The sequence below is a fragment of the Lynx rufus genome, unplaced genomic scaffold (genome assembly GCF_022079265.1).
Source record: "Lynx rufus isolate CCGP_SWC_20201006 ecotype Redwood Valley unplaced genomic scaffold, mLynRuf1.p SCAF_10, whole genome shotgun sequence".
Lineage (NCBI taxonomy): Eukaryota > Metazoa > Chordata > Mammalia > Carnivora > Felidae > Lynx > Lynx rufus.
In genome coordinates, this window is record NW_025814824.1 from 59,707,028 (window position 1) to 59,734,774 (window position 27,747).

Below are 27,747 nucleotides of genomic sequence, written 5' to 3' on the forward strand. Positions count from 1 at the left end.
CCATTGGGGGTTGCTCTCTCTCTATTGGAACATTAATGCAAAGGGAAAGGTCTCATTTGTAATTAATCAAGCAGTAGTGAGAGCAAGTACAGGGAGCTTGCATTGATTCCTAACACACCAAACAAAATGGCGCCCAGCGATCGCAGCCTTGGAGAGGATTGCCAAATTGGATTAGCAAACCAAATGTCGGTTTTAATGCTTGAGAGATGGACGAGGCACTTATTAAACAGTCCACAAGCAGGGATGTTTCGAGTACTTAATCAACCCTTCATTTCCCTCCTCCAGGGAACAGGGAAGCCTCAGTGCCACCCATGGTGAAAAATTACCAATCCCTGCAGGATCTCTCCCTGCCATTTTCACTGCAGAATGTGCATGCATTATAGCAAGAGTCCAAGGAAGACAATGTAAGGATACTCAGCCAGGGCAGTGGAAACTGCATAGATCCGAGGGCAGGGGACCTGCCTGCAATCCCTGGTTCTCCCACCTCTCACTGTGAGGCCTCAGGTCTGTCATTCCCCACTCTGGGTCTCAGTGCTCCCTTCAAGGCCTTTCCACCCTGACAAGCCTAAGTTAGCTTTTTGAGGATGCTTACAGGAGGCAGTGGGCAAAGAGGCTTGTGTAGCCAGTGCTTTCCCTGGGGGAAGGACTTGCTCTGTGGGGGAGAGAGGTGGGGTGCCATTCAATTTTCTCTTTGAGGTTTTAATGCAACCTCTGCCTTCGGGTTGGAAAGCCCCCTTCCATTCTCTCAACCTTTTTTCTCATTTTAGAGTCTTAAATTTAGAGTCAGAGAGCACCAAAAAGGCATTGGGGACCCCTCTGTTGGAGTCTTGGAGGCATCCCTCTGTATTCTCTGGTAAGATCTCTTACAGGGTGGCTTTTGAGGTGGCATTCCTCTCCCTTGCCCCTATTTCTGCATCCTTGATGTATTCCACTTTTCCCCTTAAGGAGAAACAAGGGTTAAAGGGAAGGGTCCTGTGTTAGACTTTGCATCAAGTCCCGTTACTGCTAGTTACACAGTGACTTTGACCTTAGTTGGCCCAGGCTCTTCCTTGTACAGTTTGTAAAACTGAGGTCAAGACATGGCAAGAGCTTTGCCCAAGATCCCAATATGAGTTTGCAGCAAAGCCAGGGCTGGTCTTCTTCAGTCACTCCTCCTCTTGGCTCACTTGCCTTAGCCCTGCCAGCCTAAGCCAGGGGTGGGGCTGCCACCAGGCCTGGTCAGCAGGGGACACAGTCTGGTCTGAAGTGGTGCCCACATTCCCAGGCTGAGGCCTCAGATCCCTTTTTGGTCACGTGGATGTTCTTTTTGCGGGATTCTGTATGTACCAGGAGAGCATCCTCTGTTTCTTCCCTTCCAGGAAAGAAACTTTCCTCCCTTGTTTCCTATAATCAAAGCAAACACCCACTCCCACCCCCCAGCATCAGGAGGCATTGTGGTGGGACCCACCAGTTTCCAGGTGGGTCTACTTTACTTTAAGGAGGCCTAGCAAGCCTTCCCATGCCACTCCTTATTAAATTAAAACCCAAATGCAAACATTAAACAAAGTATGATAAAATCTTTGGAAAAAACCAAACCAAACAAATCCTATAAACTTCTAGTTAAAATGTTGCTCCCATCACTCTAATCCATCTAGTATCCATCTGTGCTGACTCTACTCCTGCTCTTATCATCACACTTCAGTAGAACGCTTCTTTCAAGCTGGCCCAAACACTGTTTTCAGGGTCCAGCATTTTACCCTTGATATTCCTGCTGACAGGGCCCTTCTCCTCACTCTCCATAGATGAGATGCCTGGCTTCTACCATCAAGCCTCTATGACTCTGCAAGAATGAGGGATAAAACAGCTGGAAAGGGGAGTGAGTAGTGCCCTCCTCAGGCTACAACTGCCCCTCCTTCCCCATCAAAATATCAAAGGGAGGGATGAGTTATTGCCTCAGCAGGGTTGGGTGGTCTTGCCCTTCCTGGTAGGAGCCGATTTCTTAATTGATTTATTTACTTCCCTGGCCCTTTCCTCATCTTTCTGATTAATAGTTTAGTTGGGGGTTCTGGGAAATTTATATCCAATTGTTACCATAGCAACCAGCTCTCTTGCACAGAATACCACAGAACATGCATTTGGGGTCTTCTGAAGGCGCTGGGTTTGTAAGGATCTCAGAGTATACCAGGGCACAATGGGCAAGATGATGTTCAACTAATAGGAGTAAGAATTATGAGCAAGGATATGTAATGGTCTCACCACACTGTAAATATGGAAGGACAGTTTTAGTGTCTTTCCTCTCCTTTTCTTGTCTCTCTTTCCCTGAACACATCTCCCCCTCAATGTTTTCTCCTAGGTTCCCCCAAATTAGTTCCCCACAGTACAAGGGCAAGGAGTTCTGGAGAATCTCATTTACTTTTGGCAAAAGGAAGAATTTGTAGCAGGCAGAACCATCTGAAGATGCAATTGTGGCCGCCTTGGGATGTAATGATCTCTCTATCGCTGGAGGTGTGTGAAGGGGGCCTGTCAGAGGGCTCTAGAGAGAACTGCACAAAAGATGGAGTGAGGGGTGGTAGTGTGGAATCTCTGGGTCCCTCCTGGCCCTGGGATGGAGGAGTTGAACTGAACCTGCTTGTGAGCCCATCTCACCATCCCCCAACTAAATGGAATATCAGAGTTGGGCATTTTAGCTCCCTGGGCACCTGGGATGTCCATTGTGTCCCCATAAACTCAATACCTAGCATCTTGCCTGGCCCATGTATGAATGAATGAATTCCTTAGGGTTTTATTAAGTGCAGTGGGCACAATCTATTGTTTGTATTCTTTTATTATGATAATAAAAAACCTACTTTTTAAAAAAGTTTATTTATTTATTTTTGAGAAAGAGAGAGAGAGAGAAGCATGAGCAGGGGAGGGGCAGAGAGACAGGGTGAGAGAGAGAATCCCAAGCAGTCTCCATGCTGTCAGTGCAGAACCTGATACAGGGCTCGATCCCACAAACTGTGAGATCATGACCTAAGCTGAAATCAAGAGTTGTATGTCTAACCAACTGAGCCACGCAGGCGTCCCAAATCTACTTTTTAAAACATGGCCAAATAACAACTTGAGCTAGAAGCAGGAAAAAAAAAAAAAAAAAGATGTTGCTTATAAAACCCGCTCCCACATGCTGGAATCATTCCCTGAATTACAGTTGAGGCATAAAAGTGTTTGTTCTCTATAACCATGTGGAGGCCATGTGGCATAGGGAAAGCTCTCCATGGACAAGTCCCTTATTCTCCCTGTGCCTCTGTGTTATCTTCTGTGAAATGGGAGTAATGGAAGTCATCAGGAATGAACAGCTGATGGGTAGAGCTTCCTACAGTACTATGTCCAGAAGGATTCAGAAGTTGCTTCTGGGCTAAGTTGAAGAGTGTATGGTAATAAATTAGCAATGTCTGCCCTGGGCACCAGACGGGAGGAGGGGGCTTACGTATTGTGTATTTGTCATCCTGCTCTAGGTGGTCTTGAGGGGCCCTGATGGCTCTAGATGCCAAGACTGAAGGTCACGCCAGCCATTCTAGGTCTCCTCATTCATTCCTCTTTGCTGATTTTGGCTAAGCTGTCACATGCTTGGGGCCTTTGCTGGGACAACTGGGCTGACTCATTACCTCACCCTCCAATAGCCTTGCCTGCGCTTGTCCACATGGTGGGGACAAGGGTCCCAAGAGAGCATGTGGCAGGGTACAAAGCCTCTTGAGGCTTATGCTCAGAAGTAACATAATATCACCTTTACTATAGTCTATTGGTCAGAATTAGTCATAGTCTCCAGAGGTGGGAAAATAGACCCCCCATCTTAGGAAGAGCTGCAAAATCACATATGCAAAACAGCATAGATACAGGAAGGGAAATAATCAGGGCCATTGTTGCAAACAATCTACCACAATTACCTTGTTTTAAACAAAAAGCAGAGCCTTGAGTTTATTACCTATGTGCCCCAGTGAGCAAGTGGGGATGAATTCTGTTCTTTTCCACTGTCTGGTTCAAGTCTATTTTTAGATGTAGTCTAATAAAATGAATTTCACACCTGGGTTACTCACCCACTAACAAACACTCTGTTCTTATCAATGCCTGGGACAAACACCTAGGCGGCCTAGATTTGTAGTTCCATTACCTCCGAGCACAATAATTGTTAATTACTTGCTTTATTTGGTTCTGTTGCGTTTGCCAATAGTCAATTACCTATGTTAGGTTTTCTTGTGATCAGTGGGGCTTATCCAATATTGCAGCTCAGTTCTGTTTTTGTCTCAGAGATGTCTTTTCCAAGAGAGTTAAAGAAAACCCTTGTTCACTAGTTTATTGAATATTAGCCTTTATCTGCTTATTTCAAAGTCTCCTTATTCACTGCTGAAAGCACCAAAGTGCTCAGGCTGAGCTCTTAGAATCGAACAAAAGACTAAAGATAAGCCCCCCTTTGCCCCATCTGGCTAAAGCCCAGCACGTGGAATAGAAGAAAGAACAAATTGTGGGGTCCTAGGGGCATTCGTTTAGTTCATGCCTGAATCTTGGAAACTGCCTTATCCCCTTGAATCCACCCTCCTCATTGCGGCCAAGAGACCTAATGCAGAGATCTGATCACATTACTTGGATTAGAGTGCATTGATGGACCCAGTTCTCCAGTCCTCTTTTTACCCATGATCTGTGTCATATGACTTTGCAGGTGCATGCCTTTGAATCTGGACCAGGCCATGTGACTTCCCTTTACCAACAGAATAAGGTGGAAGCGACCATGTGCCATTTCCAAGCTCAGGCTTCCTGACACCTTGCATGTCTCCTTTTGTACTCCGTGCTTCTGCCACTGCCATGATCAAGACACCACCCATGTTGGCCCAGTGGTCCCAAGAGGAAGAAAAGAGACTCATGAAGAGCCAGATTGCCTCAGCAAAGGTCCACCAAAACCATCCCCCAGCTGAACTCAGATGGGTAAGTCATGAACACTATTATTTTATTTTTTATTACTTTTTAAAGATTTTATTTTTAGGGGTGCCTGGGTTGTTCAGTCAGTTAAGTGTCTGACTTCAGCTCAGGTCACGATCTCACAGTTCATGAGTTCAATCCCCATGTCAGGCTCTGTGTAGACAGCTCAGAGCCTGTAGCCTGCTTCGGATTCTGTGTGTGTGTGTGTGTGTGTGTGTGTGTGTGTGTGTGTGTGTCTGCGCCCCTCCCCCCAACTTGTGTGCTTGCTCTCTCTCTCTCTCTCTCTCTCTCTCTCTCAAAAATAAATAAACATTAAAAAAATAAAAAAAATAAAGGTTTTATTTTTAGGTAATCTCTACACCCAATGTGGGACTCGAACTTAATAATCAAGAGTTACTTGCTCCACTGACTGAGCCAGCCAAGCACCCCAACATTGTTGTTTTAAACCATTGAGATTTGGAGTGGTTAATTATGTGGCAAAAGCTGATTCATCATGCTTGTGTGTAATCCCAGTGCTGGTCTCCTGTGCCTTGAGGCATAACATCCAGACAAAACCTTCCAGCATCTGGGCCCAGCTACTTTTCCTGTCTTGGTGCCTCCAGATTTCCCTTTTCACTTTACACTTCAGCAATGACCCCAAATGACTTGCAGTTCCTCAAATGCATCATCCTGGCTCACATTTCTATGCCTCTGCACTGGTTGTGCCCTCTGCCTAGAATGCCATTCTCTTCTCCTTTGTCCAGAAAACTCCTATTCATCTGTCTAAACCCAGCTCAGGCATTGTCTCTTTCAAGAAAATTCACTGTATTCTCCTCTCCCTCGTGGTAAATCATTCTCATTTCTGTGAAAGCTCTGGATTCATGTATATATCTATTGTTACCATGTGACATGGTATTATGGCGTGCGTTCTTTTTATTTTGTTTTTTTCCCATCTTTGCTTGAGGACAAGGACAGCTTTAATTCATCAATGTATTCTTAGTGCATGGTTCCAACAATGTTTGATGACTAAGTGGAATGTTGGGATCCTTTCTTGCTGGGGAAATTGTCCACAATGGGAAGATGGTCATTTCTTGCTCCCTTTCTTCCTCCTAAGCTCATGTAGTAGATTTGCTTACTTTGTATCCTTGCACTTACGGTCTGATTCCACTATAGGGGACACTCAGAGCTTTGTGAAAAAATGAGTCCTGGGTCCTATGTGTGCCCCCGCTGGGCTATGAGCCCCTCCAAGGCTGAATCTGGGTTTCTTCACCTCTATGCCCCTGGGGCTGGCACCAAGCCTGTACATGAGCAGTCTCAGAAAATCCATAAAATTCAAAATATTTATATTTCTGGAACATCCATCAAGTGCCAGGCACTGTTCTAGGTGCTGTGAATAGGTGGTGACCAGATAGACATGGGTCCCTGCCCTCCCAAAGCATGCACTCCAGCTGGGGAGACAGGAAAGACAGTAAACAACTCCCTTAAGGAAAATGTCATTCCTGTTTCTTCCCATGGCTGGAGGAATTCTCTTTGCACTGGAAGTTATGTTTATGAGTGTCCAAATTAAAAATTAGCCATTTGTGAAGGGTGTTCAGAAAGGTAGGGGATCTCAAAGAGAGCAGTTAGTTGTTCTCCAGAAGAGTGAATGCTGAGACACAACTAGAAGTTAGTGACAGCAGACCCTACACCTGACACCAGCCAGGGGTACACTGTGGGTAGGCAGGAGCATTTTAAATGAGCCCTATTCCCAATAGCTCTAGGGCACATCCCAAATCGCAAGCACTGATTTGCAATTGAGCTATTTTTCAGTTGGACAACTTTATATATCGTGCTCCAGGGTGAGCAGTAACAGAAATGTATTTAATTAATGATATGGGGGAGGCCAACCAGTAAATAAATAATTACAAAGTGTGACAAGCACATTATGAAGGGACCTGAGATGAAATTGGGAGGAAGGCAGGGGCCTTGAGGCTGTTGTAAGTGCTTTGGATCTTATCGTGAGTGCATTGGAGACCAGGGGAGAGATGGGATCTGATCGGCGCTTAAAGAATATCACTTCCGCCGCCATTTTTATTTAATTGAATCAAATATTTCTGGAGAGCGTCCCAACAAACTGCCTTCTAGTTCTTGAAGCCATCAACTCCCCATGCTGAATTTCAATACCACCTCCTAGAATTTAGGGCCCTAATTTTCCAAGGAGACAAACACTCAATTTTTGGTTTAGATTTGCATGAGAAAGAGACCTTAATTACTCTGATCTCTAACACCTCTGAGGAGCTGATTTGAGCTTTTCAGATGCAAAGAGTGTTAATTGGCTAAGGGGCCCAGCTGAGCTTACCCGCCATCTCCAAGTGGGTAGGGGGTGGGGATGGGGCTGGGAGATGGGGAAGGTGTTTAGAGAGGAGGGGGCACTTCCCGTGGTCAGTTTCCTGTAGGTCTGCAGAGGGCAAGAGGAGATCAACATAGCAGTTTTGCCGACTTTACCCCTTCAAGTGTCCTCCCACGAGCCCTTCAAGATCCAGCTCATCTCCTCTTATTCTAAAGCTTCCCTCAGCCCCACTCCCATCCCAGGATCTCTCTAACTGCTTCCTGGAAAGCTAGTGCCTCCCTGGGATCCTGGTTTCTAATTACAGCACTTCCCACACTGCATTGGATGGTCTGTTAACTGGGCCGCCCTTCTACTTGGAGGACAAGGACCCATCTCATGCAGCTTGGCCTTCTTGCAGAGCTCAAAGTGAGCAGCCAGGAAATGTGAAACAAAGGAGTAATAGAACAAGTAGTAATAATAATAATGTTAATAATATAATTACAGAAGTCATCACTTATATAGGGCTTCCTGTGATTCTATGCTGTTTGGTCTTAAAGTTAGAAAACATGTAATCCTCTTCTCCAATTCCTGCCAGAGCAGATGTCCTGTATGAATCATTACTGATAGTTATAGATTTATTTGTGGGATTATTTAATATTGACCACCATATGAGGATAAGAAATCTGTTTTAATCACTGTACTATCTATCCACAGTGCCTAGCTCAGTGTCTGGTATATAAAGGCTTGATAAATATTTGTTGAATGAGTGAATGCTTGCATACCTTCAGTGATGGGAAGCTCACTATCTCCTGAGGAAGTCTTGCTCATTTTTAGCACCTTTTCCTGTTAGCTGTTCCTTCTGTTGATGCTACATTTGTTTCCATGGAGTGTTCATCTAGTCCTGACTACTGGTCTCTCCCAAAGACAACTTCCCCTCCTCCCCAGAGGCTGGAAGGCTATGACCTATAAATGTCTCTTCTTAACTCCCTCTATATTTTCCTGGGTACAGCACATCCAGATCCTTCCTCATAATGACCTAGCATCCAGTCACTGCCTGATCCTGGTCACCCTCTGTGGAATAGTCCAGATTGTCTAGTTCCCTCTCACAGTAAAGGCCTGCTATATATGTGAAGATGGGACTCTCATTCCCCACGTTTTGGGAGTTACGTTTGTATTAATACAATTCTTTCAATGCACTTACCGCTACTCTAAATTAAGAGACTTGGCACATATCCAATGTGGAAGGTGGTTAGAACAAATGAAGTCTTTCCTTTTCTACAGAAACTGTTGATAGTGGGTATATGGGTGTTCACTGAAAAACATTTTGAAAAATTTGGTATGTTTGAAATGTTTCATAATAAAAATGTTGGAAAGAGGAAAAAACCCAATAGAGTAATTAAAATGGAATACTAAAAAAATTTTGTTAACTCCAAAGAAGACAAAAGAAGAAAGAGAAAAGGAAACAGGATGAATAGAAAACAAATAACCACATGACCATCCTAAAGGCAGCCATATCAAGAATAATATCAAATGTAAATGAACTAAACATTTCAGTTAAAGACAGAAACTTTTGGGCTGGTTAAAACAGCAAGAGCTAATTACCTTCTGTCTACAACTATTTTCTGTAGACACTGCTGTATACACTATGCAGAAGCACTAATTATAAGAAAGCTAAAGTGGCTGGCTATATTAATATCAGATATCATACTTTAAGACAAGAAGTATTATCAGAGGCAAAGAAGTAAGCTCCATAGTGAAAACTGGGTCCATTCTTCAAGAGGACAAAACAGTTATAAATGTGAATGTGTACAAAAGCAGAGTTTCAAAATACATGAAGTGAAAACTGACAGCACTAAAGGAGGACATAGATAAATCTATAACCATATCTTTACTCTCTTGGTAGTTGGTAAAATTATTCTCACAAAAATAGTAAGGACATTAAAGAGCTCAACAACATTATCGTGCACTTTGACACTGAGTAACTACAGAATACTTAGGTGTTTCAAGTGCCCATGGAGTGTTCACCAGGATAGACTATATGCTGGGTAGAAAATAAAACAAATGTTAATGAAGTTTAAAAGATGAAAACATGCAGAGTGTGTCCTTTGATGACAATTAATGATGAATATAAAGCTATAGATTTAAGTTCAATGAGTCCCAAGAACAAGAAACATGAAGGAAAGGATATCAAGGCATATGGTAATGTAATTGCTCGAAAGCATTGATAAAGAGAAACTTCAAAAAGCTGCAAGAAGCACACACACACACACACACACACACACACACACTCACACACATATAGAGGAAGAAGGATGAAGATAACAGCAGATTTCTCATCAGAAACAGTGCAAGCAAGGGGCACCTGGGTGGCTCAGTTGGTTTAACGTCTGACTCTTGATTTCAGGTCAGGTCATGATCTCACAGGAGATTGAGCCCTGCATCAGGCTCTGCACTGAGTGTGGAGCCTGCTTGGGATTCTCTCATTCTCTTTCTGCCCCTGCCCTGTTTGCATTTGTGCATGTGCGCTGTCTCTCTCTCTCTCCCAAAATAAATAAATAAACAAAAAAAGAAACAATGCAAGCAAGAAGATTGTGAAGCCATACCTTTGATGTACTGAAAAATAAAAAAAACCTGTCAACCTAGAATTGTATATTCAGCAAAAATATTGTTTAAGACCAAAGACAAAAGAGACTTTTTTAGATATAAAAACAGAAGGAATTCATTGTTAACACATCCATACAAAAAGAAATGCTAAAGGAAGTTGATCAGACAAAAGAAAAATGTCACCAAATGAAATTTTAATTCCACAGGAAATAATGAAAAGTATTAGAAATGGTAAATATATATACATATATATTTAATGTTTGTTTATTTTGAGAGAGAACGCATGACCTGGGAAGAGACACAGAGAGAGGGAGAGAGAGAATCCCAAGCGGGCTCCACATACAAGATGGAGCCCAACACAGGGCTCAATAAAAATGTGTAACAACAACATCACAAATGTTGACAGTGGAACGATGGGTATGTACTATTGTAAAGTTCTTTTTTTTTTTAATGTTTATTTATTTTTGAGAGAGAAAGAAGGCATGAGCAGGGTAGGGGCAGAGAAGAAGATGCAAAATCCAAAGCAGGCTCCAGGCTCTGAGCTGTCAGCACAGAGCCCAATGCGGGGCTCAAACTTATGAAGTGTGAGACCATGACCTGAGCTGCAGTCGAACACCTAATTGACTGAGCCACCCAGGCGCCCCATGTAATGGCACAATATCACTTGAAGGTAGACTATGATAAATTAAATATGTGTTCTATAAACTCTAACTACTGAAATAACAAAACAAAGGGAAAGCAGTGATAACTAATAAATCAACAAAGGTAAGAAATAGAATCATAATCAAAAGAAGTAAGGGAGGGGTGCCTGGCTGGTTCAGTCAGTAGAGTATGCGACTCTTGATCTCAGGATCATAAGTTTGAGCCCCATGTTGGACACAGGGTTTATTTAAAATAATAATAATAATAAAGAAGCAAAGGACAAAGGAAAAGGGGAACAAAGTATAGAAAACAGGTATCTAGATGATAGATTTAAACCTAATCACATCTACAAGCACAATAAGTGTACAGAGTCTAAATGCCCAAATGACAAGGCAGAGATTGCCAGATTGCATAAAAAAGCAAGTCCCAACTATATGCTGCCTATAAAAAAAAACACATTTTAAATATAAAGACACAGATAGGTTATAGTGGATGGATGGGAAGAAATATACCATGCAAACACTAGTCAAATGTGGAATGCTATATTAATATCAAAGTATATTTCATAGTGAAGAATATTACCAGAGGCGCACCTGTATGGCTCAGTTGGTTAGGTGTCCAACTTTGGCGGAGGTTATGATCTTGCAGTTCATGAGTTTGAGCCCTGTGTTGAGCTCTGTGCTGACAGCTCAGAGCATGGAGCCTGCTTAGGATTCTGTCTCCATCTCTCTCTGCTCCTCCCCATCTTGTGTTCTGTCTCTGTCTCTCAAAAATAAATAAACATTAAAAAAAAGAATACCAGGGATAAAGAAGGTCATTTCATGATGTGATAAGGGGGCAGGGTTGAGTAGTCAAGATAACATAATCCTAAATGTTATGTGCCTAATAATAAAGCTTGAAAATACATGAAACAGAAGTCATAGAACTAAAAGGAGAAATAGAAAAATACACAATTATCATTAGGGACTGTAGTAACCATCTCTCAAAAAAATGATAGAATAAGTAGACAGAAAACTGGTGAAAAATATAGGAGACTTGAACAATACTATCAAGTGACTTGTCCCAATTGGCATTTATTGAATACTCTTCCTAACACTGGCAAGATATGCATTCTTTTTAAATTAATGTTTATTTATTTTTGAGAGAGAGTGTGTATGTGTGTCTGTGTGTGAACAGGGGAGGGGCAGAGAGAGAGGGAGACAGAGAATCCCAAGCAGGCTCCATGCTGTCAGCACAGAGCCCAATGTGGGGCTTGAACTCACGAACCGTGAGATCATGACCTGAGCCAAAATCAAGAGTCAGACGCCTAAGCAAAATATGCATTCTTAACAAGTGGATATGGCACATTTACCAAGATAGATTATATTTGGGGCTACAAATGAGTCTCCAAAATTTCAAACAATTCACTTCATAGAAAGTTTTTTCTTAGCTCACATTGGACTTAAATTCTGAATCAATGACAGAAAGTTCTCTGTAAAATCCTCAAATGATTGGGAACTAAATAGCACTTCTAAGGAACCCATGGATTAAAGAAAAATTGAAAAATGAAATTAGAAAATATTTAGAATAGAATGAAATGAAAATGCAACATCAGATTTTGTGGGATGCTACTAAAGCAGTACTTATGGGGAAATTTATAGTACTAAATGGCTATATTAGAGAAAAAGAAAAGTCTCAAATCAATGACCTCAACTCTTACCTTAAGAATGTAGAAAGGGGAGAGCAAATGAAGCCCAAGTAAATTGAAGAAAGGAGATAGTAAAGATCAAGATGAAGATCAATGAAATAGAATATAGAAAACAGTAGAGATAATCAATGAAACCAAAAGCTGTTTTTTTTAAAGAAGATCAGTAAGAATGATAAGCCTTTAGTTAGACTGACCAGGGATAGAAAAGAGAAGACACAGTTTAAAAAAAATTTTTTTTAATGTTTATTTATTTTTGAGACAGAGAAAGACAGTGTGAACGGGGGAGGGTCAGAGAGAGGGAGACACAGAATCTGAAGCAGGCTTCAGGCTCCGAGCTGTCAGCACAGAGCCCAACGCGGGGCTCGAACTCATGGAGTGTGAGATCATGACCTGAGCCAAAGTCGGATGCTTAACCAACTGAGCCACCCAGGCACCTCTGAAGACACAGTTTTGATATCAGGAATAACAGAAGTAGTATCATTATAGATTCTCCAGATAATAAGTGGATAATAAGAGAACATTATGAACAACTTTATGCCCATAAATCCAACAACTTAGATGAATTAGACAAGTCTTTTGAAGGACACGAATTACCAAAGCTTACTCAAGGAGAAAGAGTTAAGCTGAATAACCTGAATAGCCCTTTATCTGTTAAAGAAATTGAATTTGTAAGATATATATGTATATAATATGTAAACCTTCCCATACTGATGAATTCTACAAAACATTTAGGTAAGACATAATACCAGTTCAACACAAATTCCTCCAAAAAGTTTTAAGGAGTAGGGGACAGGGAAGGGAATATTTCCTTTCATTCTAGGAGGTCAGCATTAACATGATACTCAAAGCAGACAAAGTCATTACAAAAAAAGAGAACTATAGTTCAATAAGTCTTTAAGAGAACAGATTGAGTTCAACAATGGACTACAATGATAATACATCATGACTGGTAGACTTTCTCCAGAAATGCAGGGTTGGTTTAACATTCAAAAATCAATTAATGTGATTCACCATATTAGCAAACTAAAAAAGAAACAAATATGATCATCTCAATTAAATAGAAAACATATTTGACAAAATTCAACAATCATTCCTGATAAAAACTGTCAGCAAACCAGTAATGAAAGGAAATTACTCATCCTGATTAAGGACATCTACAAAATCTTGATAGCTAGCATCATATTTAATTATGAAAGACTAAATGCTTTCCTACTAAGATCAAGAATGAGACAGAGATATCCATTCTTGCCATTTCTATTCAATACTGTACTGGAGGTCTTAGCCAGTGCAATCAGGGAAGAAAAATAAATGAGACACGCATATTGGTAAGTAAAAAGTCAAACTGTTTTTGTTCACATTCAACACGATCATCTGCATAGAGAATCTAATAGAATCTACAAAAAAGCTACCAGAATAAATAAGTTTTACCAAGTTGCAGGATACAAGATCCATTTATAAAAACTCAATATATTTCACATACTGGCAACAAACAGAAACAGAAATTTAAAAATTACCACTTATTATAGTATCAAAAGATATAAAATACTTGGGGATAAATCTGAGGAAAGTGGTGAGAGACAAGTACCCTATAACTGTAAAGTACTGCTGAGGGAAATTAGAGAAAACCCTAAAAAAATGAAGTTGCAAGAATCAACATTGTAAGAAGTCAGTTCTTGCCAGATTGATCTATAGGTGCAACCCAATCCCAATCAAATTTCCAATAGGGCTTTTTGGTAGAAATTGACATGTTAATTCTGATATTCATACTAAAATGTACAGAGTGTAGATAAGCCAAAACAATTTTGAAAAGGCAGAACAAAATTAAAGGACTTACACTACCTGATTGCAAGACATAAAGTAACAAAATATAGTAATAAGAGATATAGTAATAAAAAATGTAATATTGGCATAAAGACAAATAAACAAAGTCCAGAAATATACCCACACATATATGAACAACTGACATTTTACAGAAGTGCAAAGGCAATGCACTGGAGAAAAGATAACTTTTTAGGAAGGGATGGAACAATAGAAATGCAAAAAAAAAAAAAACAAACAAAAGAAAGGAAGGAAGAAAAAAGAAATAAAGGAAGAAGAGAAAGAAATGAAAAAGAAGAAAAAGAAAAGCCAAAAAACTGAAAGCACCAAAAACTTGGACCCATACCTTGCACTATGTATAAAAATTAACTCAATTGGATCATAGACATAAATGTAAAACCTAAAACTGTAACTTTTTTACAAGGAAGCATAAGAGAAAATCTTTGTGACCTTGGATTATGCAAAGGTTTCTTAGATATGTCACCAAAAGCACAATTCACAAAAGCAAATTTGATAAATTGGACTTAATCAAGTTAAAAACTTCTCTTCAAAAGACATTATTAAGAGAACAGAAAGATAAGTAACAGACTAGGGAAAAATATTTGCAATTCATACATTTGGTAGAGGACTTGTATCCAGAATATATAGAGAACTCTCAAAATTCAACAATAGGAAAATAAAGAATCCAATTGAAAAATTGATGAGTTGAACAGATACTTCATCCAAGAAGGAATAAGAATGGCAAATATGAACATAAAAAGATGTTCATCATCATTAGTTATCAGAGGGATGCAAATTAAAAACCACACTAAGATATACCACTAGTTGCTATTGAATATAATACCTGCTGGTTTGAATATAAAACGGTATTTTGGAAAATAATTGGGCATTTCTTTAAAAGGTGTATCATATGATCCAGCCATCCTACTCCTAGGTACTTACCCAAGACAAATGAAGGCATATGCCCATTATAAGACTGGCACACAAATGTTCACAGCAGCATTATTTGTCCATCAACAGGTGAATAAACAAAATACTGTATATCCAGACAATGGAATACTATTCTATAATAAAAAGGAACAGATTGCTAATACAAACTACATGTCTATCTCAAAATGAATCTTAAAATAAGTGAAAGAAGCCAAACAAAAAAAGAGTATATATAGTATGATTCTATTTATAAAATTCTAGAAAACATAAGCTGATTTATAATAATAGCAGATTAGTGGGGATGGGGGTGGGAGGGAAAGATTACGAAGAACAGAGGAAACCTTTGTGGGGTGATGGATACGCTCACTCTCCTGATTGTGGTGATGGTTTTGTGACTATATACATATAACCAAACCTTATAAAGTTGTATACTTTAAATATGTATAATTTATTGTGTATCAATTATATTTCATAAATCTGTTTGAGTGTATTTGAGCTTTAATAAGGTACACACACACACACACACACACACACACACACACACCATTCCTGAGCCCTATCATAAATCTACTGATTCAGATTATGTAAGGAAGTCTAGGATCAGTTTTGTAATTCTTATGCGCTCAGCTTGAGAGCCATGGTCCCATGGCCCCAGTGATGTTGAAATTCCTTCCTGTGGCCTGTGAGACTCCTGTTCTCACTTCCCTTGAAATTCTCCTTACCCACTCCCCATTTCATTCTCTGACCTCTAGCCAGCCCAGGCCATCTGAAAGTTCCTAATGGTACATGCTCTTTTGACCGTGAGCCTTTGTAGGCATTGTGCCTTTTCCCTGGAACACCTTTGTGCTCTCCTTCAGTTGACTAAATATACTGGTTCTTCAAAACCCTGCTTAGGTGGCACCTCCTCTGGGAAGCCTTCCAGGTTCCCTGCTCTCCGAGGGTCCCCTGCATATGCTTTTGTTCCCTGGAACAAAAGCTCCCTGGACTTTGGTTTCCTGACCTGTAAAATGAAGTTAAGAATGATACCTCAGAGGAATGTTTTGAAGACTCAGTGAGATTACAAGATAATGTAGTACAGTTCTTGGTGCATATTAGAATTCAACAAATGGTGGCCACTGTTGTGGCTGTTATTGTTATTATTTCTCATCACTGTCTTCAGAGCCCTGTGAGCATCTGGCATACCATCTAACACACTGGTGGCTACTGTTTGATCTTCCCCTAGATTGGTTTCCCTGAGCGTGCCACAGAAATTCAGTTAGTTCAGCCACAAACAGTTGTTGAGTACCCTTTGGGTATCAGCTCCTATCCCAGGGGCTGGGGACAGAAAGATTAAGAGGAAGGGAATGGATATCAGAGATGAGAGCAGCAGAGAGGTACCAGAGGGGAGTGTGAAGAGCACAGACTTCTGAGCCATCTGCTCTATCATATACAGCTGTGTGACCTTGGGCAATTTACTTAACCTCTCTGTTCCTCGGTTTCCTCAAGCTTAAAATGGGGATAATAGAATACCTATCTTAGTAGGCTGATGTATCATTTTATTTTACTTTAACAACACATACATAGTTTTGTTCAAATGAGCTGATATCTGTGAAACAGTCAAAACAAAGGACACTGACTATCCACTGGATTTGGCAATTAGCGGGCTATCAGAGATGTAGCGAGAACTGCTTTAGAGGAGGCAGATGCCATAGTGCAGGGATAGAGGAGTGAGTGTCCAGGAAAGCTGAGAAAGGGAAGTGGAGACAGCGCCTCGGAGCTATTTGGGTGAGAACAGGGTGACTGCTCCAAGTGGAGGTGTTCAGGGGTTCTGAGAGACCTGTGTTACAGGAAGGTGCCTGTAGGGTGGGAATGACTGCAGATAAGGGAGAGAGCCAGGAGGATGAAGTCCAGAGGGAGGGAGAGGGATGCATGCAGGCAGGTACAGTGGGGAGTGGTCCACCAGGGAGGGAGCAGCTTCATCATCACTGCCCTCTAGGCTCTCAGTGGAGCAAGCCCTTCTTTGGGGAGAGAGGGTGATGTGTGGAAGAGGAGTGTTAGGGAGGGTGGAGAAGTGTGAAATAGCTCTTGCCAGGGAGTGGGGGGAAGCTATAAAAGACTGCAGGCTGTGCTAAAAGAGATTAGAATTTGGAAGTGTGCCAGTCTGCCGGGGTGGGGGTTGATTCACCTGTACCTGCAGCCACAGAGGTCGTGCAAGTAAGTGAAGGGTAGCATTGCTTCAGGATTGGGCTAGCTCGCCATTAGAACCAATTTGTCTCTGTTTGCCTGGGACTGTCCTGATTTTAAAGCCGAAAGTCCCATGTCTACCTATTCCCTCAGGACCGTCAGTTACCCACCCAACAGTAGTAACAACATGGGGATCCAAGGGCTATGAGAATGCTGGTTCCCATGAGCGGCGACAAGATGGGGGCAGCATGCAAAGGGCATGAGGGTGGCCTGGACACTCAGGATATGGGAGTAAAGGAGTTGAGGGGAGGGGGGTAAGGACCTCAAGGTGTTACACACCTGTCTCCCCAGTGCCTGAATAATGCATGGCCGTCTACTAAGGCACTAAATATTTCTCCGGAGCCTGAGTAACTGGACATTTACATGCCACTTTTAATTTTTGCCATAGCCATACAGCTTCTGCATTAACTTAATGTTCTTTCAAATCAGCTCCTTAATAAAGATGGCTTAAAAGGAAACAGTCTCTACCCTATATGGAGAAAAACGAAGAAACCACACACACCCGCACCAGATACTGGATTTTAACTGGGTATGCTGCCTGACAAAGGAGCCGAGACTGAGGCTGCTCCTTCTTTGTTAACCTGGGAGAGGGGCCAGAGTTAGAGAGGCACTTAAAATGTGTGCCACCAAACAGTCCTTGTGCAGCTGCTCGGGGGGATGGAGACTGGAAAGCGGACACAGCTTTCCCGTGTCACTAATTCTGTGTTCCTTTACTACCTAAAATCACTTTGCCTTCCTCATTTTGGAAATGCTGCAGTCAAGTATTAAGACTGTAGGCTCTCAAAGCATAAGAGACTGTTAAAAACTGAGAACAAACTGAGGGTTGATGGGGGGTGGGAGGGAGGGGAGGGTGAGTGATGGGTATTGAGGAGGGCACCTTTTGGGATGAGCACTGGGTGTTGTATGGAAACCAATTTGTCAATAAATTTCATATATATATATATATATATATATATATATATATATAAAAGACTGTAGGCTCTCAGTGTTCTCAAGAGTCAATAACAGCGTGCATTTAAATACCAATATGTCATTTTTGTGGCATTTTTCTGAGATGTCATATATAGGCTCAGGGAACCTTACAGCTGAAAAGGTCCCTGAGGACCTCTGATCTAATCCCCCATCCTTCCTGCTTCCTTCACTTTTTTTAAGTTTATTAATTTATTTTGAGAGATAGAGAGAGAGTGTGTGTGCAAGCAAGTGGGGGAGGGCCAGAGAGAGAGAGAGAGAGGGAGAGAGAGAGAATCCCAAGCAGGCTCTGCCCTGAGAGCCTGATGCAGGACTTGAACTCACAAACCATGAGATCATGACCTGAGCAGAAGTCGGATGCTTAACCGACCGAGCACCCAGACACACACACAAACACACACACACATGCACACAGGAACAAGCCCAGAGAGGGCAGGGACTTACTCCCAGCCCTACCATCACACCTAGTTGGCTAATTTTTTCAATCCTTCCCCACTTTGCCTTCAGAGACAATTTTGCTTCTTGATTTCTGACTTCTTGTCAGCTGTGATTAATGAGGAAGGCTCCTGCATACACGATTTTCAGCTGTACCCAGTTTACGACAAACAGATTAGACCATTTAAGTCAGAATAATGCTATTTAGCAAAGCCGGATTTGGAGCTGGCAGAAATTAAGAAGATTAATTTAAAGCTAAAAAAAGAGTGACAATCATAGATCAACACCTGAAAAATCTCGCTGCCTGTACACAGCCCTAATTGAGAAGTATGTGGAAGATTCCATCCGTGAAATTCAATTATCATGCAAGCCAGAGGAAGCAGCTTCCCTGAGGAAGAAACTAGGCAGCCCAAATCAAAATGCCTCCACCTGTCTGTTTTCGTGTCAGAAGAGTGAGAAAACCTGCCTTGATGACGATGAAATATGGACAGTATGCATCAGTGTAATGAAACTTTCCAGGGGTGCCTTTCCATAATGGGATTACCTCCTGAGAGCCTCCATCAGAGGTCAGCCCAGAAAAGCCTCTGAGGCTCCATAAAGCCTCTGGATATGGAAGGCAGAAGACACTGGCACCCCATTCCTGATACCCTTTCCTCCAGCTTTGAGCAGGACTGGCTGGGGCTCAGAGACAAAAGGTGTTCTCAAGCCCCTGTACCCCTTCCATGGGTTAGGGGCTTCTTAACCCAGGCAATCAGCAGAGAAAACTCGAGACAACTGTAATGATTATAAATGAGCCTATGGTAATTGATCCGCCTTTTAACTGTAGGGACAGATGCAAGGGGAGGTGGGGGGCGGGGAGTGGTTGGTGGCAGATTGATCAGTACTTGCATTGTCTCTCCCATTCGGCTGAGGTTCACCCAGGAGCACACAGTAACCCCTGATCTGCAGAAGAGCTGGACGGAGTTCCTTTTTGGTAAACTGCTTTGGGTGGTCATCGTGGTAAATAAAGGCACATTCCCCACTGATGCTTAGAGGTGTGCAGTTTGCAAAGTGTGTTCACAAGCATCAAGTCAGAAAACTGGACTCAGGAAACCCTGAGATAATGTCTCCCATTACACAGATAAAGATGCTGAGGTTAAGTGATCAGCCTCATCTGTTTGAAAGATTGTTGTTGGATTCTGATTTCATGTGTTTGGCGGTACCCTGGCTAATGTAGAGGAAGGCATAGGCTTTTAGGAGCTCGTGTTCTGGTGTGCAGGACTAGACACAGGAAAGATTGTCACTGAAGGTCAAATGTGATCAGATCATCAGAGAGGGTGCTCAGGGTGAGGTCAAAGACGGAAGAGACTGCATAATGAAGAAAGCCTCCAGGGACAGGGGTCAAGTCTGTCTTCATCACTGTTGTAGCTCCAGTGCCCAGCAATATACTCTGCAAAAAGCATGTTTCAAAAATATCTGTTGAATAAATAAATGAATGATGAGATAGACCTTGAAGGATGTAAAGTGTTTTGGGAATTTGGGGGAAAGCAAGTGTGTCAGGAATATATTGACCAGGAGAATAGAACATGCAAATCGTAAGATATCAAAATTGCAGCTCTGGCTGATGTTAACAATGTGGTTTTGCTAATCTATTAAAATCCAACAAATCTTTGCAGCATTATCTCATGGAGGGTAACAGGTCTCTCCTTCATGCACATCTCTTTTCTCTCAAAGTCACTAGGAGCATTGCTTTGAGGACCGTATGTGCTTCTTCCAGCAACTTAGAGGTTCTGAGTTAGTTTCTCTCCCAAGAATGATATTGAATTCTAGTGGCCAGTCCCAGATTGGAGCAGGACTCAGGGGAGAGGAGAAAATTCAGTGGGGAAGGTCAAGGTCTGTGTTTAACTGGAGACTCGTGTAATTTTCAGTGTGCAGTGAAAATCTATGAAGATGGCTCTTCATGCTGACTCTGCTTTGAGTCCCCAGAAACACTTTTAGGAAGGTTCCAGTCTGAAGGGAAGGTCTAGTGTCACAGCAGACTGTCTGGCTCTGTCTGGGAAGAGTCCTCTCAGCCACCCTCCCTGAGCTGGAACATGGCCTCACCTCCAGCTTGAACTGCAATCTTCAAATATTGATGGTCTCAGACAGTGGCCTGGGTCTGATCAGGGTCAAGGTGAAAGTTAGTAATTTCATAAAAGGGTGGAAACAGTGAAGAAAATCTGCCTGTCCCTAACAGTAGAATTCTCATTTCCAACATGTGACCTAAAAATAACTGGATGTGTTAAGCCCTGGTCAGGAGGAGTTTATTGGAGAAATTGGATGGTCACATTCCAGAGCTGGCTGGTTCTTCTCCATCGTGATTCACTTCCATTCCAGTCTTTGACTTTCGCTGCGCTGCCCTGCGCCTCAGGGATTGCACTGCCTCCTTTGCCCTTGGACATCTGGTTAAGTTCAGCCCCGGGGAGGCACCACTGGAGACTGGAGGGCGGTAGGAGGGAGAGGCCAGGGTACTTCTTCCAGGCTCCCCTTCCGCTCTGGCATCGTGTTTCTGGCAGGGCCTGCATCGTCCGTGACCACAGTGAGCGAGGCAGCTCACGCCACAGCTTCAGCCCTCACGAAGCTCTTAGAACATGATGTCTTCCCCTTGCCCTCTCAGGCCTGCAAGTGGAATGAGTCCCACTGTGGCTAGTCTCTGGGTGCCTCGTCATCCTGCTCACATCTCTGCAAGTGGTCCCTTCATTGAGTGGGTTTGCATTTCCTGCCAAGATGCTGACAGAGAGATTTGAGGCTGGAATCAGGTTCCTGCCTTGTTCACCTCTGGACACCCCTGGTCTGATTGCAAAGCCTGGCTTTAGAACCCTCAGTAAACAGGTACAGTAGTCTCATCCTCCAGGAATCCACACAGTTTGAGGGAATCCTCCCCACTCCCCCTTCTCACTCATCTCTCAGCCTGTTAGGATGGCTCTCCTCCTGGGCTTCTCTGTCACAGGGAGCCCGGGCCCCTCAGGATATGAAATGCTCACACATCCATGGACTTGGTTGCTGGTCTGAGGATGCTGTGCCTCTGTATTTCCCCGCCAGGAGCCCAGCCCTAGAGTTTCTAGAAATGACAAGTATACTGCGTGGCTCACGTGGGGGCAGGTGAAGAAAGCTATGGTCAGGGAGGAGAAAGACCTTCCCTTCCCTTCAAACTTAGCATGTGCAACCTGTTGGGATGAGCACTGGGTGTTGTACGGAAACCAATTTGACAATAAATTTCATATTTAAAATTAAAAAAAAAAACAGCATGTGCAAGTGGCACTTTTATTTTTTTAATGTTTATTCATTTTTTTTTCTTTTTTTTTTTTTCGTTTTTATTATTTATTTTTGGGACAGAGAGAGACAGAGCATGAACGGGCGAGGGGCAGAGAGAGAGGGAGACACAGAATCGGAAACAGGCTCCAGGCTCTGAGCCATCAGCCCAGAGCCCGACGCGGGGCTCAAACTCACGGACCGCGAGATCGTGACCTGGCTGAAGTCGGACGCCTAACCGACTGCGCCACCCAGGCGCCCCTGTTTATTCATTTTTGAGAGAGAGAGAGAATGAATGAGTGGAGGAGGGGCAGAGAGAGAGAGAGGGAGACACAGAATCTGAAGTAGGCTCCAGGCTCTGAGCTGTCAGCACAGAGCCTGATGTGGGGCTAGAACTCACAAACTGTGAGATCATGACCTGAGCTGAAGTTGGACACTTAACTGACTGAGCCACCCAAGTGCTCCAGGCAAGGGGCCACGGGCAAGTCACTTAATCTCTGAGTCCCTGTTCCTACACCTAACACAGGAGTGATGATGGTCTCTGAGGAGTGCCTGTGGTATGGGCGGGAAGAGCTGGATATGGCCGCCCCTGTGCTCATCCTCTGACGCTCCCCACTCCTGAGGAGGGTGCTTGTGGAGATGGCAGGTCCCCCATCCTCACCTTTCTCTCTCTCTCCTATGAAATCACCTTCATAATACAGTATCCCAAATACAGTCTCTTATGTTACAATAGACTTAAGCCCCCAATCCCCATCTGAGAAAAATGCAGTGCTCCCAAGATTTCTGTAACTTCCGAGGGGAGGTCTTTTCCCATGGTCACCTTTGCCTCCAAGTTCATTCTAGTTCTGAATCATCTTTTTATCTCACTAATGTTGTTTCTTTCCTAAATTAAAAAGACATATAAATGCAGCCCATTTTATGAAAACAAAACAAACCTCCCCAGATTAGAACAAAACTGAACACTTTGCCACTGCAGGCTCTAGGCTTCCTCTCCCCATTTCATCCCCTCTCTCACTCCCTCCTGCCGATTGCCCTCCAAACTCCAGATTCTCTTGCTCTGCTGTGCTGAGCGCTGCAGCCTGGTCCCACCCTGCTCCCCAGTTCTGCTGCAGGACACCTGTACTGGCCTGAATCCCTCAAGTGTGCCTGGAGATGAAAGGGCCTTTCCTCGCCCACTCCTCGCCCCTTTGAAGGCAGCCACCCACGTCCATGTAAACAGAACTGTTTTCTCTCCATGACACAGCCAGGGTGGGCGCCATAGGAAGTCCCAGAGCTCTGCCACCAGTGTCCTATTTCTTTCCTCCGCCCATGTTCCTTCTCATGGACTCAGAGCAGAGGTGGAATGGGAGCTGCCCTCTCCAAGTCTCCAGAGTTGGGTCAGAACCCTGATGCTGCCACTTATGTGCTAGAGACCTTGGGATGTTCTAGGCCTGGAACAGGCCTGAAAGCCTGCCTTGAGTTTTTAGCACAGGTATGCGAGGCTGAAGGTAGAATTCTGTAAAAACATATGGTGGGGATTGTGAGGGTGGGACATTCCCCAGGGAGCCCATCCACAGACATCACACCCCACACTGACAACAGAGTGTAGCCGGGACCTTGTGGAGTCAGGCATCCTTTGAGTGGCTGACCGGGTGACCCTGGGCAGGCTGCAGCCCCAGTCTGAGCCTTGGTGTCCTCACTGTCAGGTGAAAGTGTGGGGCTGGGCAAACTAGAGCCCCGGCCCTGAGAGTTTCCAGCCCAGCGCCCAGGGGCCTGGCTAGCTGGCTGGAGCCCAGAGACCCTAACACAGGAGCCTATGTGCACACACTCTCACACAGAGCCTGCATTTTCTCCTGATCACGCTTTCTCTCACCTTGTCCTTGTGTCACTGGATAGGAGCCCATCTGTCACGCTGAGCCATCTGCTTCCTCTCCTGCCATCTCTGCTGCCCCACTCTAAGTAAATTAAAAAACAAAGAGGCAGGAAGCCGCTGACAGCCGCATTTATCCTCATTTCTGTGGCTGGCAACAGGAGCTGAAGGGTTGGCTTCGTGGGTCTGAATTAAAGATTAGTTAGTGCTGGTGAGAGGGTGAACAGTCCCATAGCTGTGGCATCCTGACACTGGACATTAGCACAGGTGGTAGTGAATGTGGGCCGGGGCTGAGGCGGAAGGGATTTGAGCCAGCATGAGCGGCAGTGGCAGCTTGGGAGTTGGGCAGAGCTGGTTTGCTGCCTTCTCTGTGTGTGACCTTGGACAAGTCATTGACTCTGTAAGCTTTGGTTTCCTCATCTGTGAAAGGATATGCATAAGCAGTGTTACTGACCTCACAGAGTGGTTGAGCGACTATGTGAGGAACATATAGACTGATAACAGATGTGCAGCAGGGCAATGTAGACAACAGTTATTTCTGAGGCAGAGTAGAGAAGGAAGAAGATGGGGTGGGCAGGGAGCCCCTTGTCCAGGGAAGGCCATCAGGAAGGAGTTTGCGACCTGGGTCTCCTCGGTGAGCCTCAGTCTCTGCATCTCTAAAATGGGACTAGAACTGTGGAAACCCTAGGGACATTGTGGAAGGAGCAGAAGGAATGGGATGAACCAGATGGTGGGTGAGCCTGGAGGTGTGTAGGTCACAGGAGCAGGAGACCCAGAAGGGAGCTGCCTCTGTGGCTTCCCTGTGGGATGGCTCCATGCTGCATTGTGTTAGTTTCCCTTGTTTTCTGCCCTCCTTGTGAGAAGATTATAATTGCCCCACCTTACTGATGTCAGATTTAGCCACATAACCTGTTTCAGCCTATGAAAGTGCAAGAAAGTGCCATGAGCCTATTCTGAACAGAGGCATTAAGAGCCAGCCCACACTTCCATGATTGCTCTTTCCCTTCTTCCAAGGGACTGAAATACAGTGTTTTCATCTAGTCTGGGTCTTGAAATGAAGATGAAGTGGAACAGAGCCAAAGCTGACCCACGGTGGATATGGGTGTGAGCCAGGAATAAGTGTTCATTTTGAGTCATTGACGTTTTAGGGCTGTTAGCAAACGCTGGCTGATTCAGGCCCCTTCGACTCTAAGCTGGTTCCCACCTGAATCTCAGAAAAGGGATGCAGCTGCTCCTTCCTTCCTGGACCCCTGCAATTTCTGGGTTTTGCCAGACAAGGTGCCTTCTATGACCCTCTCTGGGCCTTAGTAATTTTGTCTGCAGAATGATTGGGTTGTGGACACATGAAAGTCAGTAAGGAGGAGGAGGGTGGGGACCATACAACCATGGCATCCTCAGCCCTAGGACCCAGGTGGGGCACCATGAGAAGGTAGGCAGGTGTGTGGCACAGTTGTCACACCCTGTTCCCGCTGTCAGCCACACGGCTTTCCTATCTTCTTCCAGATCACACAGCCGTGACTGGGGTGGGGTGGGTGCAGGCCCACCTCCTCCCATGCTGGGGCCACACAATTTGAGAGAGACCTCTACGACTCATTTGGAGGATTTGAGCTTAGACCTCCCCACATATGAGAGTCTAAGTTGCTCCTTCCTGGCCTAACACAACAGAACTCATGATCAGGGAATGACCAGGCTCTAACTGAGTCATGGAGAAGCCCCAGGCAGGTGGGTACTTTAATTCAGCTTCAAAATGAAATCCTTGACGTTTATTTAGAGAGAGGAAGTAGCAACGGCAACCCAAATCCTATTTCTATTCTCCTGCGATATTTACTTCTGGCCCCAAACATGGCTATTCTGTTCTTTTCCATTCTATTCCATTCTAAAGACCAGAGCCCTGGAGGCAGCCAGGTCTTCCTGGAGTGGCCATTTGTCTGTTGGGAAGTATCTTAGCATCTGAACATCCTTCCTACGTTGGGGCCGGACTCTCAGAGAAGCAGAAAAAGCTGGAATCTCCCTTTCTAGGCCTCCCTTGCAATAGTAGGCTGCAGTTACTCAGACCCACCTGCTCCAGTGACACAGAGAGACAGTGGGGACTCCATCTGGATGCAGCGGTACTACCCAGCCTGCAGGGGCCACAGCAGCAGTGGGGCAGGTGGTGGCACCTAATGCCCAGTACCAGCAGTACTGCCATGTGAGTCGTTGCCCGTGGGATCTGGGGCCGGGCGTGGGTTCCTTGATAACTCTGCTTGTGCAGTGGCTGCAGTCCTGGCCCCGGCCCATTTTCTACTACTAGTTCTGTATCTGTCCCAGCCGTTCTGGGAGTTGCTCCCTGTGCTTTCGCTAAATTGACTTTCTGCTTATTATCAGCTAGAGCCTTTTTCTGTTGCTTCCCAGCAGGAGCCCTGAAGCTAATACCACACCCTCCCTCCTGAGAAGGCAAGTTAGCATCTTGGTCCTGGACAAAGCAGGATGTTAAGGGATGTTTTCCGGGCACGCGTGGTTCCATCTCTGAGGAGTGTTCTGGGAAATGCGTTTTGTCTTATCTCCTGGAATATTTTAGTTCTCCTTATAAATCACCACTCCAGAGAGCAGTCCTGCTGGTCTGTCCCTTAAGCTGGTTCCAAGCACAGCTGACCCCATCCTCAGGAGGAAGGCATTTCAGGGCACCGCATAGTTGTGGTCCCAGTCACAGAGAAGAACCAGCTCCAATCCGAGCATTGGAGAGGAGCGGGTGTCTGTCATTTCATAGGTGTCTCTCCCAGAAGGACATCTTGAGATGTTCTTGTTGGGTACTTTTCAAAATGGTGCTGGCAAACCAGCTGCCTCAGGATTGGAAGTTTGTTGAAAGTGCATGCTCCAGGGACCCACCTACTAAATCAGTGAGGTCCAAGGGGCTGCATTTTGATGCTCTGCCTGACTCCCTGGACCCATTACACAGATGGGGAAAGAAGACCCCAGGTTTCCTGACCCTCAGGCACGTAATAGCCCCTTGGTAGCGCTTCAAGTAGATGCTCTCCTTCTAGGAAAGAAAGCATGATCCAGGTTGACTGCCAACAAGGCCAAGCTGATGGGGAGGGGATGTTGCTTCTGGAAAAAAACCGTGATGAGTATGGAATTTATAATCCGGCTATTTCAGCAAATATTTGTGTGCTTTGCTGAAAGGTGCACTTTCAGATCAATTCTGCACTGCGTCTTTTTCAAATTATTATTCTAAGCTTGCAAAATTGAGTTTATTACTGATGTAAAAATAATAAACTCAGGAATCATTCATTATTTTCCTCCCTCAGGAGTCAGCTGAGTTTAAAGAAAAAAATCAGAGAAGTCCAGGATGACCCTGGGTTTCTTGACTAAGGGACTGTGGGGATGAGATGGGAACTCGGCAGAGGGGCAGATTTGGGAGAAGTAGGACATATTGATTTGTGGTGCATGTGGAATCATCATAGGAATATTGGTGAGCAAAGGCCAAACAGATCTGGAGCTTAGAGGAAAGGTCTAGTTTGCAAGCAAAAAAATTAGAACATTTTAGCACAAATAAGGTAGTTGAGGGATAGTGTTTTCTGTGAGGAGTAACAGACCACATCAACCCCTTTGTCCTTCAGTAGAAAATGGGGGTAGGGTATGGAAGGAAGAGTGAGTGACAAGAGGGGCTGGAGCTAAACTGTTTATAAGTCTAGCACAACATTCTGTTGCTCTGTGCGATAAACATTTGTGAATTCAATTCAATTCATCTCAACTCAATTCAGTTCCATTCAACTGTCCCAGTCACTGTACTGAGCACAATTCAATTAATCAACTATTTTTTGAACACCTACTATGTTTAGGGCCTGGGGCCCACCAGTAAACCCTCAGATGGTCCTCATCTGGAGTGGACTTCCCACTTGTCATATTTGGCAGTGAGTCAGGGTGTGATGTTTAAAGGTCAGGACTGAATTCCACAGAGAGGGGAAAACATTCCCAAGGCCATAGAGCAAGATGGTCAGAGGGGCCCAAACCACAATTCCTGACTTCCAGCAGAACGAGGGATTTCTTTGAGGCATGGTATAGTCAGGAAAAGGTGGTAGGGTATGAAAGGACAGTGTGAAAATGTGATTAGCATTTAATTTATTT